Source organism: Lutra lutra, chromosome 12 (genome assembly GCF_902655055.1).
Source record: "Lutra lutra chromosome 12, mLutLut1.2, whole genome shotgun sequence".
Lineage (NCBI taxonomy): Eukaryota > Metazoa > Chordata > Mammalia > Carnivora > Mustelidae > Lutra > Lutra lutra.
In genome coordinates this window covers 66,054,405-66,067,741 of record NC_062289.1, presented here as the reverse complement: position 1 = coordinate 66,067,741, position 13,337 = coordinate 66,054,405, and the positions used below count along the sequence as shown (strand labels likewise).

Sequence of the window (13,337 nt, the reverse complement as noted above, 5' to 3'; positions counted from 1 at the left end):
AAAAAGAAAACAATGATGAAAGAATTCAAAGAAGACCTAAATAAATGGAAAGATATATCATATTCTTGGACTGAAAGACTCAATCTAGTAAAGATGTCAATTTTTCCCAAAGGGATATACAGATTTAATGCAATTCCAACCAAAATCACAGCAGGATTTTTAGTAGTTAATTCTAAAATTTAGATGGATGGGGATGCCTAGGTGGCTCAGTTAAGCAGCGGACTCTTGACTTCACCTCAGGTCATGATCTCGAGGTCCTGGGATCAAGCCGAGTCAGGCTCTGTGCTCAGCATGTAGATCTCTTTTGGGATTCTCTCTCTCCCTCTGCTCCTCCCCTCACTCGTGCTTGCTTGTATGTGCCCCACCCCACAAATAAATAAATCTCCTAAAAACTTTTCTCAAAAAAAAAAAAAAAAAAAAAAGAAATTTAGATGGAGGGACGCCTGGGTGGCTCAGTTGGTTGGACGACTGCCTTCGGCTCAGGTCATGATCCCGGAGTTCCGGGATCAAGTCCCGCATCGGGCTCCCAGCTCCATGGGGAGTCTGCTTCTCCCTCTTACCTTCTCCTCGCTCATGCTCTCTCTCACTGTCTCTCTCTCAAATAAATAAATAAAATCTTAAAAAAAGAAATTTAGATGGAAAGGTGGTACTAGAATAATCCATTTTAAATATTTTATTTATTTGAGAGAAAGGGAGAGAAAGTCTAAGCAGAGGTGAGAGGGAGAGGGAGAAGCAGACTCCCTGCTAAGCAGGGAGCCTGATGCGGGGCTCAATCCCAGGACCCTGGGATAATGACCTGAGCCAAGGGCAGAGGCTTAACTGAATCACCCAGGTGCCCCTGGAATAGTAACCCAGTTTTGAAAAAAAATAAAGTTGGAAGAAACATGCTGCCTAATTCTAAGACTTACAATAAAGCTACAATAAAATCAAGACAGTGTGGTGTTGATGAAGAGATAGACACATAAATCAATGAAATAAAATAGAGCCCGTAAATAAACCCAAGCAAATATGGTCAACTGATTATCAGCAACAATGCAAAGACAAGTGATTGCAGCAAAGATTTTCTTTGCAACAAACAGTACTGGAACAAGTGCACAACCATATGGAAAAAGTAAAAATTAAAAAAAAAAAAACTTGACCTTCGGCTCAGGTCATGATCCCAGGTCCTGGGTTCGAGCCCCACATCGGGCTTTCTGCTCAGCAGGGAGCCTGCTTCCTCCTCTCTCTCTGCCTGCCTCTCTGCCTACTTGTGATTTCTCTCTGTCAAATAAATTTAAAAAAAAAAAAAAAAAAAAAACTTGACCAAAAATTCAATACAAAAATTAACTCAAAACGTATCATTTCTAAACATGTAAAATTAAGAAAACATTAGAGAAAATCTTTGAGACCTGGGGTTTCAAAAAAAGAACCAATTAAAAAATAATCAAAAGACTTGGCTACCTCACCAAAGATATACATGCTGCAAGTAAGTACATTAAAAGATATCCAATATCATTAGTCATCAGAGAAATGTGTATTAAAATCATGATGAGATATTACTACAGACCTAAGAGATTGGCCATATTTTCTAAAAAACTGATAATGCCAAGTCCTGGTGAGGACACTAAGCAACTGAAATTCACACAATGCTGATAGGATTGCAAAACAGAGGGTGCCTGGGTGGCTCAGCCAGTTAAGGGTCTGTCTTTGGCTCAGGTCATGATCCCAGACTCCTAAGAGAACAAGTCCTGAATCAGGGTCATTGCTCAGTGGAGAGGCTGTTCCCCTCTCTGCATGCCGCTCCCCCTGCCTGTGCAGTCTCTCTTCTGTCTCATTCTCTGTCAAATAAATATAATAAAATCACACACAAAAAAAAAATAAATAAAAGGGAATGCAAAACAGTACCACCATGCTGCAAAATAGTTTTTATTTATTTACTGGGGGAGGGGGTATTTTATTCATTTATTTAACAGAAAGAGCGAGAGAACACAAGCAGGCAGAGCAGCAGAGGGAGAGGGAGAAGCAGGCTCCCCATCGAGCAGGGAATCCAATGCGGAGGTCGATCCCAGGACCCTGGGATCATGACCCAAGCCTAAGGCAGTCGCTTAACCAATTGAGCCACCCAGGCACCCCCCCCCGCCAACTTTTTTTTTTTTAAGATTTTATTTCTTTATTCATGAGAGACAGAGAGAGAGGCAGATGCAGAAGGAGAAGCAGGCTCCCTGTTTGATGTGGGACGCCATCCCATTACCCTGGGACCATGACCTGAGCCGAAGGCAGACACTTAACCAACTGAGCCACCCAGGCACCCTGGAAAATAGTTTCTTATAAAGTTAAGCACACAATGACCATAGGATACAGCAATTTCATCCCAGCTATTTACCCTAGAGAAATATTCACACAAAGCCTGTGTGTACATGTTTAAAGACCTTCATTCAAATTACCAAGAAGTAGAAACAAACCAAATATTCATTGCCGCCTCCTGAGGGTGCACAGGAGAAGAATGAGGTATAAGCAAGTCCGCTGCAAGAGAACGGGGAGGTGGGGGGCACAGTCTTTTCTACTGTGCCCTCAGGAGGTGGCAATTCTTCAACATGTAAAAAAATAAACTGCTGTGATATACCACACAGGGAATACTGCTCAGTAAAACACTACTTACACAATGGAATAATGCTGCTCATTAAAAGAAACAAATAACTAACGCATGTAACAACTCAAATGAATCTCAACTGCATTATATCATGTTGAGTGAAAGAAGCCAGTGTTGGGACGCCTAGGTAGGTCAGTCAATAGAGCCGAAATAGTCCCAACTATTGATTTCAGCTCAGGTCATGATCTCAAGATCTGAGATCAAGCCCCTTTTGGGGCTCCTTGCTCAGTGATGAGTCGGCTTGAGATTCTCTCCTCCCTCCACTCTTCCCCCCACTCTCTCTCTCTAAAATAAATAAATAAAACCTTAAAAAAAAAAAGAATATACACCAAATAATACAAATAATACAGGAACCAACTCTATGAAACAAAAAACACATCAGATGCAAGGACACATAAATAAAAACACACTAATAATAAGAGACTTTCACTCAGCACTATCAGTATAAGACAGGTCAAATGGAGAAAACAATAAGTAAGGAGACAGAATATCTAAACAAAATGATTACAGGAAAACTTACAGATGCATATCACTCTACATTTGCTAACAGAGACTACACATTCTCTGGTGCTTACAGCATATTCACAAAACAAAGGAGCATATGAGTCACAAAGTCACAAAGAAAACATCTATAAAAATATTTTTAGGGGCGCCTGGGTGGCTCAGTGGGTTAAAGCCTCTGCCTTCGGCTCAGGTCATGATCCCAGGGTCCTGGGATTGAGCCCCGCATCGGGCTCTCTGCTCAGCAGGGAGTCTGCTTCCTCCTCTCTCTCTGCCTGCTTCTCTGCCTACTTGTGATTTCTGTCTGTGAAATAAATAAATAAAATCTTAAAAAAAAAATATATATATATATATATATATATTTTTTTTTTTAAATCTCTGATCACAATACATTAAAATTAGAATTTACTAACACTACCACTGCCATCACCACCACCATCACCAACAGAGACAGGTGCTTCTATTCAAAAATTTAAGTACCTCCTATTAAACAACTTCTGGAGTAGAACCTGGGTGGCTCAGTGGGTTAGGGCCTCTGCCTTCGGCTCAGGTCATGATCCCGGGTCCTGGGATTGAGCCCCGCATCAGGCTCTCTGCTCCACGGGGAGCCTGTTTTCCCCTGCCTCGCTCTGGCTGCCTCTCTGCCTACTTGTGATCTCTGCCTGTCAAATAAATAAATAAATCTTTTTAAAAAATAAAATAAAATAAACAACTTCTGGAAATGCAGGTAAAATTGAAGAAATGGGAGGAAATACTAACAATGAAAATACAACATAATCATCTAAGGGAGGGGATTGTATGATTATCCCCACAGAAAAGAAAGCCTTTGACAAAATTCAATCCCCCCCATGATGAAAAGCACTAAAAAAATAGGAATTAAGTAATACACTCTTATATACCTTAGTCCTAAAGCCAAAATCTTATTTAATAGAGAAACACTAGAGGCATTTCCACTAATATCAGAAACAAAGCAAGGATGCCCATTATGTCTGCTATTATCCACCATTATACTTAGCGTATTAGCTATACCATTAGAAAAGGGAAACCAATTATAGGTAGAAGAATGAGTAAAGAAGAAGTAAAACAATCATTAATTTCATACAACATAATAGAATACCTGGAAAACCTCAAAACCAATGATAAAACTTAGAAGAACTCAATAAAGGAGCATGACACAAAAATTAACATACAAAAGTCAATAATGTCCACATAAACCAAAAATAAACACAAGACATTACAAAAGAGAAAAGTCCTGTTAGTAATAGCAACAGAGATGATTAAATATTTAGAAATAAAGTTAACAAGAAATGTGCAACCTATGCAAGGAAAATTTTAAAATACTACCAAAAGATACAAAAGTAAAGTTGATCAAATGGAAAGACATCCTCAGATCTTGGACAAGATTCAACATTATAGAGATGTCAATTCTCCCTAAGTTAATTTATAAAATGATGCAATACACGGGGCGCCTGGGTGGCTCAGTTGGTTAAGCCACTGCCTTCAACTCAGGTCATGATCCTGGAGTCCTGAAATCGAGTCCCACATCCCCCAGGGGCCTGCTTCTCCCTCTGACCTTCTCCCCTCTCATGCTCTCTCTCTCACTCTCTCTCTCTCTCTCAAAGATAAATAAAATCTTTTGTAAAAAATGAATGCAATACAAATAAAAATGCCAACAAGATACTAGACAAGTTGATACTAAAGTTCATATGAAAAAACAAAATGTACAAATAGCTAGGGAAACAGTGAAAAAAGAAGAAAAGCTACAAGAGGGGATGAGCCCTACCACACATTAACACATACTATATAAAACCTAAGTACTTAAAACTATGGTACTGGTACCATGCATAAATAGAGAGACCATGTCCAGAATTAGACTAGAGTACATATGAAAATGTAAAATGTGACAAAGGTGGTATCTCAAACCACTGGAGTCAAAATGAACACTGTAACAAGAGTTTCTGGGGAAAATTGGTAGCCATTTGGAAAAAGATAAAATTAGATCCTTAACTCACATCATATACATAAAGTCCAAATGGATTAGGGATCCAAATGAAAACAAAAGCAACCAGACAGGGGCGCCTGGGTGGCTCAGTGGCTTAAAGCCTCTGCCTTCGGCTCAGGTCATGATCCCGGGGTCCTGGGATCGAGCTCCACATTGGACTCTCTGCTCAGCCGGGAGCCTGCTTCCTCCTCTCTCTCTCTCTCTGCCTGCCTGCCTCTCTGCCTACTTGTGATCTCTGTAAAATAAATAAATAAAAAATCTTAAAAAAAAAAAAAAAAGCAACCAGACAAATATTAGGGGGAAAAAAAGGATGAATTCCTCTTTTTTTTTTTTTAAAGACTTTATTTATTTGTCAGAGAGAGAGAGAGCACAGGCAGAGTGGCAGGCAGAGGGAGAAATAGTCTCCCTGCAAGGAGCCCGATGTGGGACTCGATCCCAGGATGCTGGAATCATGACCTGAGCCAAAGGCAGCCACTTAACTGACTGAGCCACACAGGTGTCCCAAGGATGAATTCCTCTTTAATCCTGTATATGGAAAGTCTTTCTCATAATGATCTAAAATCCAGAGGCAGTAATAAATAAATAAATAAATAAATTTGATTACATAAAAATGTTTTAAATTTTGCATGACAAAAAAATCAGCACAAGCAACAAAATAAAAAATAAACAAGTGGGACTGCATCAAACTAAAAAGCTTCTGCACAGGAAAAGAAACAACAAAATGAAAAGACAACTTACAGAACAGAAAAAGTATTTGCAAACTATATATCTGATCAGAGTGTATATCTAAAAAATATAAAGAATTCATATACTAGCAAAAACAAAAACAAAAACAAAATAACCCAATTTAAAAATGGGCAAAGCACCTGACTAGACATTTTGCCAAAGAAAATAATAGCCAACTGGTCCATGAAGAGGTGCTCATCACTAATTATAAGGGAAATGCAAATCAAAACCACAATGAGTTATCATCTCACAAACCTGTTAGAATGGCTACCACCAAAAAGACAAGAGAGAACAAATGCCAGTGAGAATGTGGAGAAAAGGGACCCGTGTGTATTGTTGGGATTGTAAACTGATACAGCTCCTATGGAAAATAATGGAGGTTCTGCAAAAATAAAAGTAGAATTACTATATGATCCAGCAATTCCACTTCTGGAAAGGCATCTAAAGGAAATGGAAACACTATGTCTGAGAGAGATCTGCATACCCATGTTCTTAACAGCATTGTTTACAATAGCCAAGACATGGAAACAATATAAGCATCCATCTATGGATGAATAAAGAAATTTTATGTGTGTATACACACACACACACAAACACACACCCCGCAGTACTATTCTGCCATAAAAAAGGAAGTGACAAAATGGGTGGACCTTTAGGGCGTAATGTGAAGTGAAATAAGTCACACAGAGAAAGACAAATATTATATGATTTCACTTATACGGCAATCTAAAAAACAAACAAATAAAAACAAAACAACACAAATTCATAGGAGAAGATATCAGATTTGTGATTACCAGAGGCAGGAGGTAGGGAAAGGGTAAAGGAGAGAATTGGATGAATGTGGCCAAAAGGTACAAACTTCTAGTTGTAAGTAAGTACTAGTGATATAATGTACATGATAATTATAGTTAACACTGCTATATAATATATTTGAAAATCAAGAGAATAAATCCTAAGGGTTCTTATCACAAGGGAAAAATATTTTTTCTTTTTTTTGTTTTTTTATCTATATGAGATGACACAATGGGTGTTAACAAAACTGTGATAATTATTTTACAATACATGTAAGTCAAGTCATTATGCTATATACCTTAAACTTGTATAGTGCTATATGCCAATTACATCTCAATAAAATTGAAAAACATTTTAATTAGAAAAAAATTTTTAATCAGAAACAAAAGTCAAAAGTCAACTGATAGGGACGCCTGGGTGGCTCGGTTGGTTGGACGACTGCTTTCGGCTCAGGTCATGATCCTGGAGTCCCAGGATCGAGTCCTACGTCGGGCTCCCAGCTCCGCAGGGAGTCTGCTTCTCTCTCTGACCTTCTCCTCACTCATGCTCTCTCTCACTGTCTCTCTCTCAAATAAATAAATAAAATCTTGGGGCGCCTGGGTGGCTCAGTGGGTTAAGCCGCTGCCTTCGGCTCAGGTCATGATCTCAGGGTCCTGGGACCGAGCCCCACATCAGGCTCTCTGCTCAGCGGGGAGCCTGCTTCCCTCTCTCTCTCTCTGCCTGCCTCTCCGTCTGCTTGTGATCTCTCTCTGTCAAATAAATGAATAAAATCTTTAAAAAAAAAATAAATAAAAATAAATAAATAAATAAAATCTTTAAAAACAAAAAAGTCAACTGATAAATTGGGAGAAAATATTTGCAACATATATTATAGACACACATAAAAAGCTCTTAAACTGGGGGGCCTGGGTGGCTCAGTGGGTTAAAGCCTCTCCCTTCGGCTCAGGTCATGATCGCAGGGTCGTGGGATCGAGCCCCGCATAGGGCTCTCTACTTAGCAGGGAGCCTGCCTCCCTTCTTCTCTCTCTCTCTGCCTGCCTCTCTGCCTGCTTGTGATCTCTGTCAAATAAATAAATAAATAAATCTTTAAAGAGCTCTTAAACCTCAGGGAGACAGCATTATTCACAATAGCTAAAAGGTAGAAGCAACCCAAGTGTTCACTCACAGATGAATGGATAAACAAGGGGTTTCTGGGTGTCTCAGTGGGTTAAGCATCTGACTCAGTCTCAGCTCAGGTCTTGATATTGGAGTCATTAGTTCAAGCCCCATACTGAGCTCCACACCAGGCATGGAGGCTACTTCAAAAAAAAAAAACGTGGTCCACCTGGGTGGCTCAGTGGGTTAAAGCCTCTGCCTTCGGCTCAGGTCATGATCCCAGGGTTCTGGGATCGAGCCCTGCATCGGGCTCTCTGCTCAGCGGGGAGCCTGCTTCCTCCTCTCTCTCTGCTTGCCTCTCTGCCTACCTGTAATCTCTGTCTGTCAGATAAGTAAATAAAATCTTTAAAAAAAAAAAAAAAGTGGTATATACATACAATGGAATATTACTCAGCCTTAAAAAGGAAGGACATTCTGACACATGCTACAACATGCATGAACCTTGAAGATATCCTAAGTGAAATAAGCCAGCACAGAATGACGATGCATGATTCCACTTATACAAGGTACCTAAGCAGTCAAGTTCATAGAAAGTAAAATGGTGGTTGCCAAGAGCCGGGGGAAAGGAAGAATGGGGAGTGTTTAATAGGTATAGAGTTTTAGTGTGGGAAGATGGAAATAAAAGTTCTGGAAGATGTATGGTAGTGATGGCTGCACAACACTGTAGATGTATTTAATGCCACGGAACTATACACTTAAAAAGAGATTAAAAATTACATTTCAGGGCACCTGGGTGGCTCAGTGGGTTAAGCCGCTGCCTTCGGCTCAGGTCATGATCTCAGGGTCCTGGGATCGAGTCCCACATTGGGCTCTCTGCTCAGCGGGGAGCCTGCTTCCCTCTCTCTCTCTGCCTGCCTCTCTGTCTACTTGTGTTCTCTCTCTGTCAAATAAATAAATAAAATCTTTAAAAAAAAATTACATTTCAAAAAAAATTATATTTCACATTAAATGTATTATACCACAAGCAAAGGAAAAAAAAACCTGATAGAAAAATGGGGAAACTATATGAACAGACAAGTCACAAAAATATACATACAACTGGCCCTCAAGCCTATGAAAAGACGTTCAGACTCACTCATAACTAGAGAAATGCAAATTAAAATAGCACTGAGACAATGTTTCTATTGCACTATCACTATCACACTCGCAAAAATTAAAATTCACAAAAATTAACAGCTCACTCTGTTGGAGGTTGTCAGGAAATAGGCACTATTTTCATACATTTGATGGGAATGCAAACTGGCACAACCACTCTGGAGAGGAATTTGACAATAGCTAACAAAATTACAAATGCGCTTACCTTTCAACCCAGCAATTCTATTTCTAGGAATCAATCCTAAAGAGGTACCCCCAACAATATGAAATACACATGCGCAGGGTTATTCAGCCCAGCATTGTTTGTAATTCCAAGAGACTGGAAACTTTAACGGCTATCGATAGTATAGTGGATGAATAAACTATGGTACATCCACACAATGAAGTAATACGCAGCTGTAAAAGTTAATGAAGAAATGTTTATGGCAGCATTATGCATAGTAACCAAAAAGTAGAAACAATCCAAATGCCCATCAACTGATAACTGGATAAATAAAAGGTGGTATATCCATAAAACAGAATATCATTCAGCCATAAAATGCAATAGACTACTGACAACAGGATGAACCATGAAAACATCATTCTAAGTGAAAGAAGCCAGTCACAGACCACATATTGCATGATCCCATTCATATGAAATGTCCAGAACAGGCAAAGCTATACAGACAGAAAGTATTAGTAACTGCCTAGGGTTAGGGCAGGAGGCAATGAAAAGTGACAGCTAACCAGTACAGGGTTTTCCTCTGGCGTGATAAAAATGTTCTAAAATTGATTGTGGTGAGGCACAACTCTGTGAATATGAAAAACAAATATGAAAAATTGTATGTAAATTTTATCTCAATGAATAGATAAATTATGTATAAATTTTTATCTCGGGGTGCCTGGGTGGCTCAGTCATTAAGCATCTACGTTTGGTTCAGATCATAATCCCAGGGTCCTGGGATCGAGCCCTGAATTGGGCTCCCTGCTAAGCAAGAAGCCTGCTTCTCCCTCTCCCACTCACCCTGCTTGTGTTCCCTCCCTCGCTGTGTCTCTCTTTGGCAAATAAATAAGTACCTTTAAAAAAATTTTTATCTCAATAAAACTTTTTAAAAAATGAATAAGATCTCTATGAACACATAAGGGTGATTTTCAAGACATATTTTTTAAAGATTTTTTTTTTAATTTATTTATTTGACAGAGATCATAAGTAGGCAGAGAGAGAGGAGGAAGCAGGCTCCCTGATGAGCAGAGAGCCCTATTCGGGGCTCGATCTCAGGACCCTGGGATTATGACCTGAGCTGGAGGCAGAGGCTTTAACCCACTGAGCCAGCCAGGTGCCCCAAGACATATTTTTAAGTGAAAAAAGAAAATACAATTATCTATAGCATGCTATTTTTCATATATGAAAGAGGAGGATATAAGAAAATATACAACCAGCTGTTCATTTGTGCATAAGAAAGGATAATCCAGACACCAAAGTGATCAGTTAGCTGCAGGGGATGAGCAGGAAAGGGGTGAAAGGTAGGGGAGAACAGGAACAAAGTGGCAGGGATGGGGGAGGGAGTGACACTTCCCTGAGTATATCTTTATTACAGTCCTTACTCTTACAACCACAGCCAGTATCCCAGTCAAAAAAATCTAGATCTAGAGGAGCCCAAATGGAATAAAAACTTTAACATAAACCAACTGTATTACAAATTACATAACCACACTGAATGGTATGAGGAAGAAAAGAAGCGACCTAAGTAACTGTGGAGAGTAGTATCTTGATTGGATACTGTAAGGCTAAAGCAACAAGAATTGGGATCCCAGATTTGGAGCAGAGAGAACACAAGATGAGTCTGGCACATTTTGAGGTGCCAGAAAATAAGTAGATGCTCCAAAAAATGATGAGGATTTGTTGAGTACATAGCAGCTAACCTGAAGGAGATCCTGAACAAACAAAGCCAGAACAGTGAACAACAAAATAATGGTAACATTAGATTTTAACCCATGGAATAAAATGAGTATCTATGGGGCCCATATTAATATAAATAAATGAGAGAAAGGATAGCTCTTCCTTTAATTGAATTTGAATTAACAAATGTAGAAGGAAAGAGAGAAATAGGCAATTACTTTCAGGCAAACACCCCAGGGACCCACAGATGGATGCTAACTATGGTCAGTGGGCATAAATTTGTGAGAACCAGAATTCCCATCCTTCCAAATATTTCCCCCAAGATACTTACCAAGGGGAAAGATAGTAACTTTATAGTATAGAAACCCAACAGACACCAACTAAACCAAGCAATGAAAATCAATATCACCAGTACTAAGACCTATCAGCATCTTGAACTCCTTGATATGATACACTGAGGACGACACAATGTTTGTGTTATACTGGCCAAAAATGCAGAGCCTCACATGAATTAAGAGAAAACATTAGACAAATCTAAGTTGAGGGATATTAGACAAAATAACTTATCAGTACTCTTGAAAAATATCGAGGCTAAGAAAGACAAAACTATTGGGGCACCTGGGTGGCTCAGTGGGTTAAGCCTCTGCCTTCGGCTCGGGTCGTGATCCCAGGGTCCTGGGATTGAGCCCCACATCAGGCTCTCTGCTCCCTTCCTCTCTCTCTGCCTGCTCTCTGCCTACTTGTGTTCTCTCTCTGTCAAATAAATAAATAAATAAAAATCTTAAAAAAAAAAAAAAAGAAAGACAAAACTATGTAATCATTAAGGGCTAAGGAGACTAAGGAGCAATAACTAAATGCAATATGGGAAGTTAGAATCGTAGAGTGAAAACCAGAACATTGTGTGGCAAACTGGTCAAATTCAAACTACGTTTACAATTGAGTTAATAATATTATATCAATATTAGTGTCCTGTTCTTGATAGTTGTATGATGATTCTATAAGATGTTAACATTAGGAGAAGCAAAGTGAGAGAAGTAAGGAAACTGTGTTATTGTTGCAACTTTTCTCTAAATCTAAACTTAGTTTAAAATAACCAAACAGTTTAAAAAGAAATAGCTACTTGAGCATTGACATTATGTATTCATCATCTGTAAGCAAAGTGATGGGGACCATGTCTGTATTATTCACCAGAAACCCACTAAATGGAGCCAAAAAAAAAAAAAAAAAAAAAAAAAAAAAAAAAAAGGCAGCTATTAAATAAAGAAGGAAAGTATCTATTCATTTCTGAGACTCCCAGCCCAGTAATCACACTATCCTAGAACAGCACATTCAGGAGTTTAACGTCACAAATTTCTAAACTCCTTAGACCGTGGTTTCCAGGGCCTTAAGAACACATGATAAAGAACAGCACACTTTGAGTACCTCAGCACCTTGACCCAGTCAGTAATAAGCAGTGGTGTTTCCTGATATGCTCTGGTCTGGGAGTAAGGAAGTTTAGATTTTAGGCCGAGCTGTGGTACTTCCTGGCTGTGTGGTTAGATTTGCAAAAAAGACCCCTCTTTGAATCTGTTTTCTCTATTCTATGAGGTTTGGGGGTAGATTAAGGGTCAACAAGTTAACCAGCCTACTGTTTTTGTATAGCCTAGGAGTAAAGAATGGTTTTGACATTTTTTTTTAAAAGATTTTATTTAGGAGAGCCTGGGTGGCTCAGTGGGTTAAAGCCTCTGCATTCGGCTCAGGTCATGATCTCAGGGTCCTGGGATGGAGCCCCGCATCAGGGTTCTCTGCTCAGCAGGGAGCCTGCTTCCTCCTCTCTCTCTGCCTACTTCTCTGCCTACTTGTGATCTCTGTCTGTCAAATAAATAAACAAAATCTTTTTTAAAAAATAAATAAATAGAAGATTTTATTTATTTATTTGAGAGAGAGAGAGAGAGCACACAAACAGGGAGGAGAGGGAGAAGCAGGCTCCCCTCTGAGCAGGGAGCCAGACTTTGGGCTTGATCCCAGGACCCTTGCATCATGACCTGAGCCCAAGTCAGATGCTTAACCAACTGAGCCACCCAGGCACCTTGGTTTTAACATTTTTAAATGGATTTAAAAAAAAAAATTGTGACACATGAAAAATATATAAAAATTATGTAAGATTCAAATTTCAATGACCATAAATAAAATTTTATTGGCACACTGCCACTCACTTACCTATTGTCTCTGCCTGTATCCACTGTAAAATGCCAGAACTGAGTAGACAGAGTAGGCCTCCTAATCCTAAAATACTATTATAAATATGCTTATTATATTCACAACACACTATGACATTAAAATTAGATTAATATTATAAGTAGTATTACACTTAACACATAAGTTTGCCAACCTCTAAAGGAGACCATTCAAAGGAGATTTTAGTTGTAACCGTAGTTATGGATCCCATAGAAGGAACTTCAGCTGCATGAAACCCTAAGTCCCACAGTTATGACCCATAGACACACAGTAACCCAGGCCCCAACGAGTTAAGTGGCTCTAAAATCACTTGTGCAGACACCTGAGCGAGTCAGTAGGCT

General features: G+C 39.2%; 1 protein-coding gene across 1 annotated transcript in view; it reads right to left on the bottom strand.

Moving 5' to 3' along the window:
• CABIN1 (calcineurin binding protein 1) overlaps window positions 1-13,337 on the bottom strand; it is a 158,411-nt gene that overhangs the window by 144,297 nt on the left and 777 nt on the right.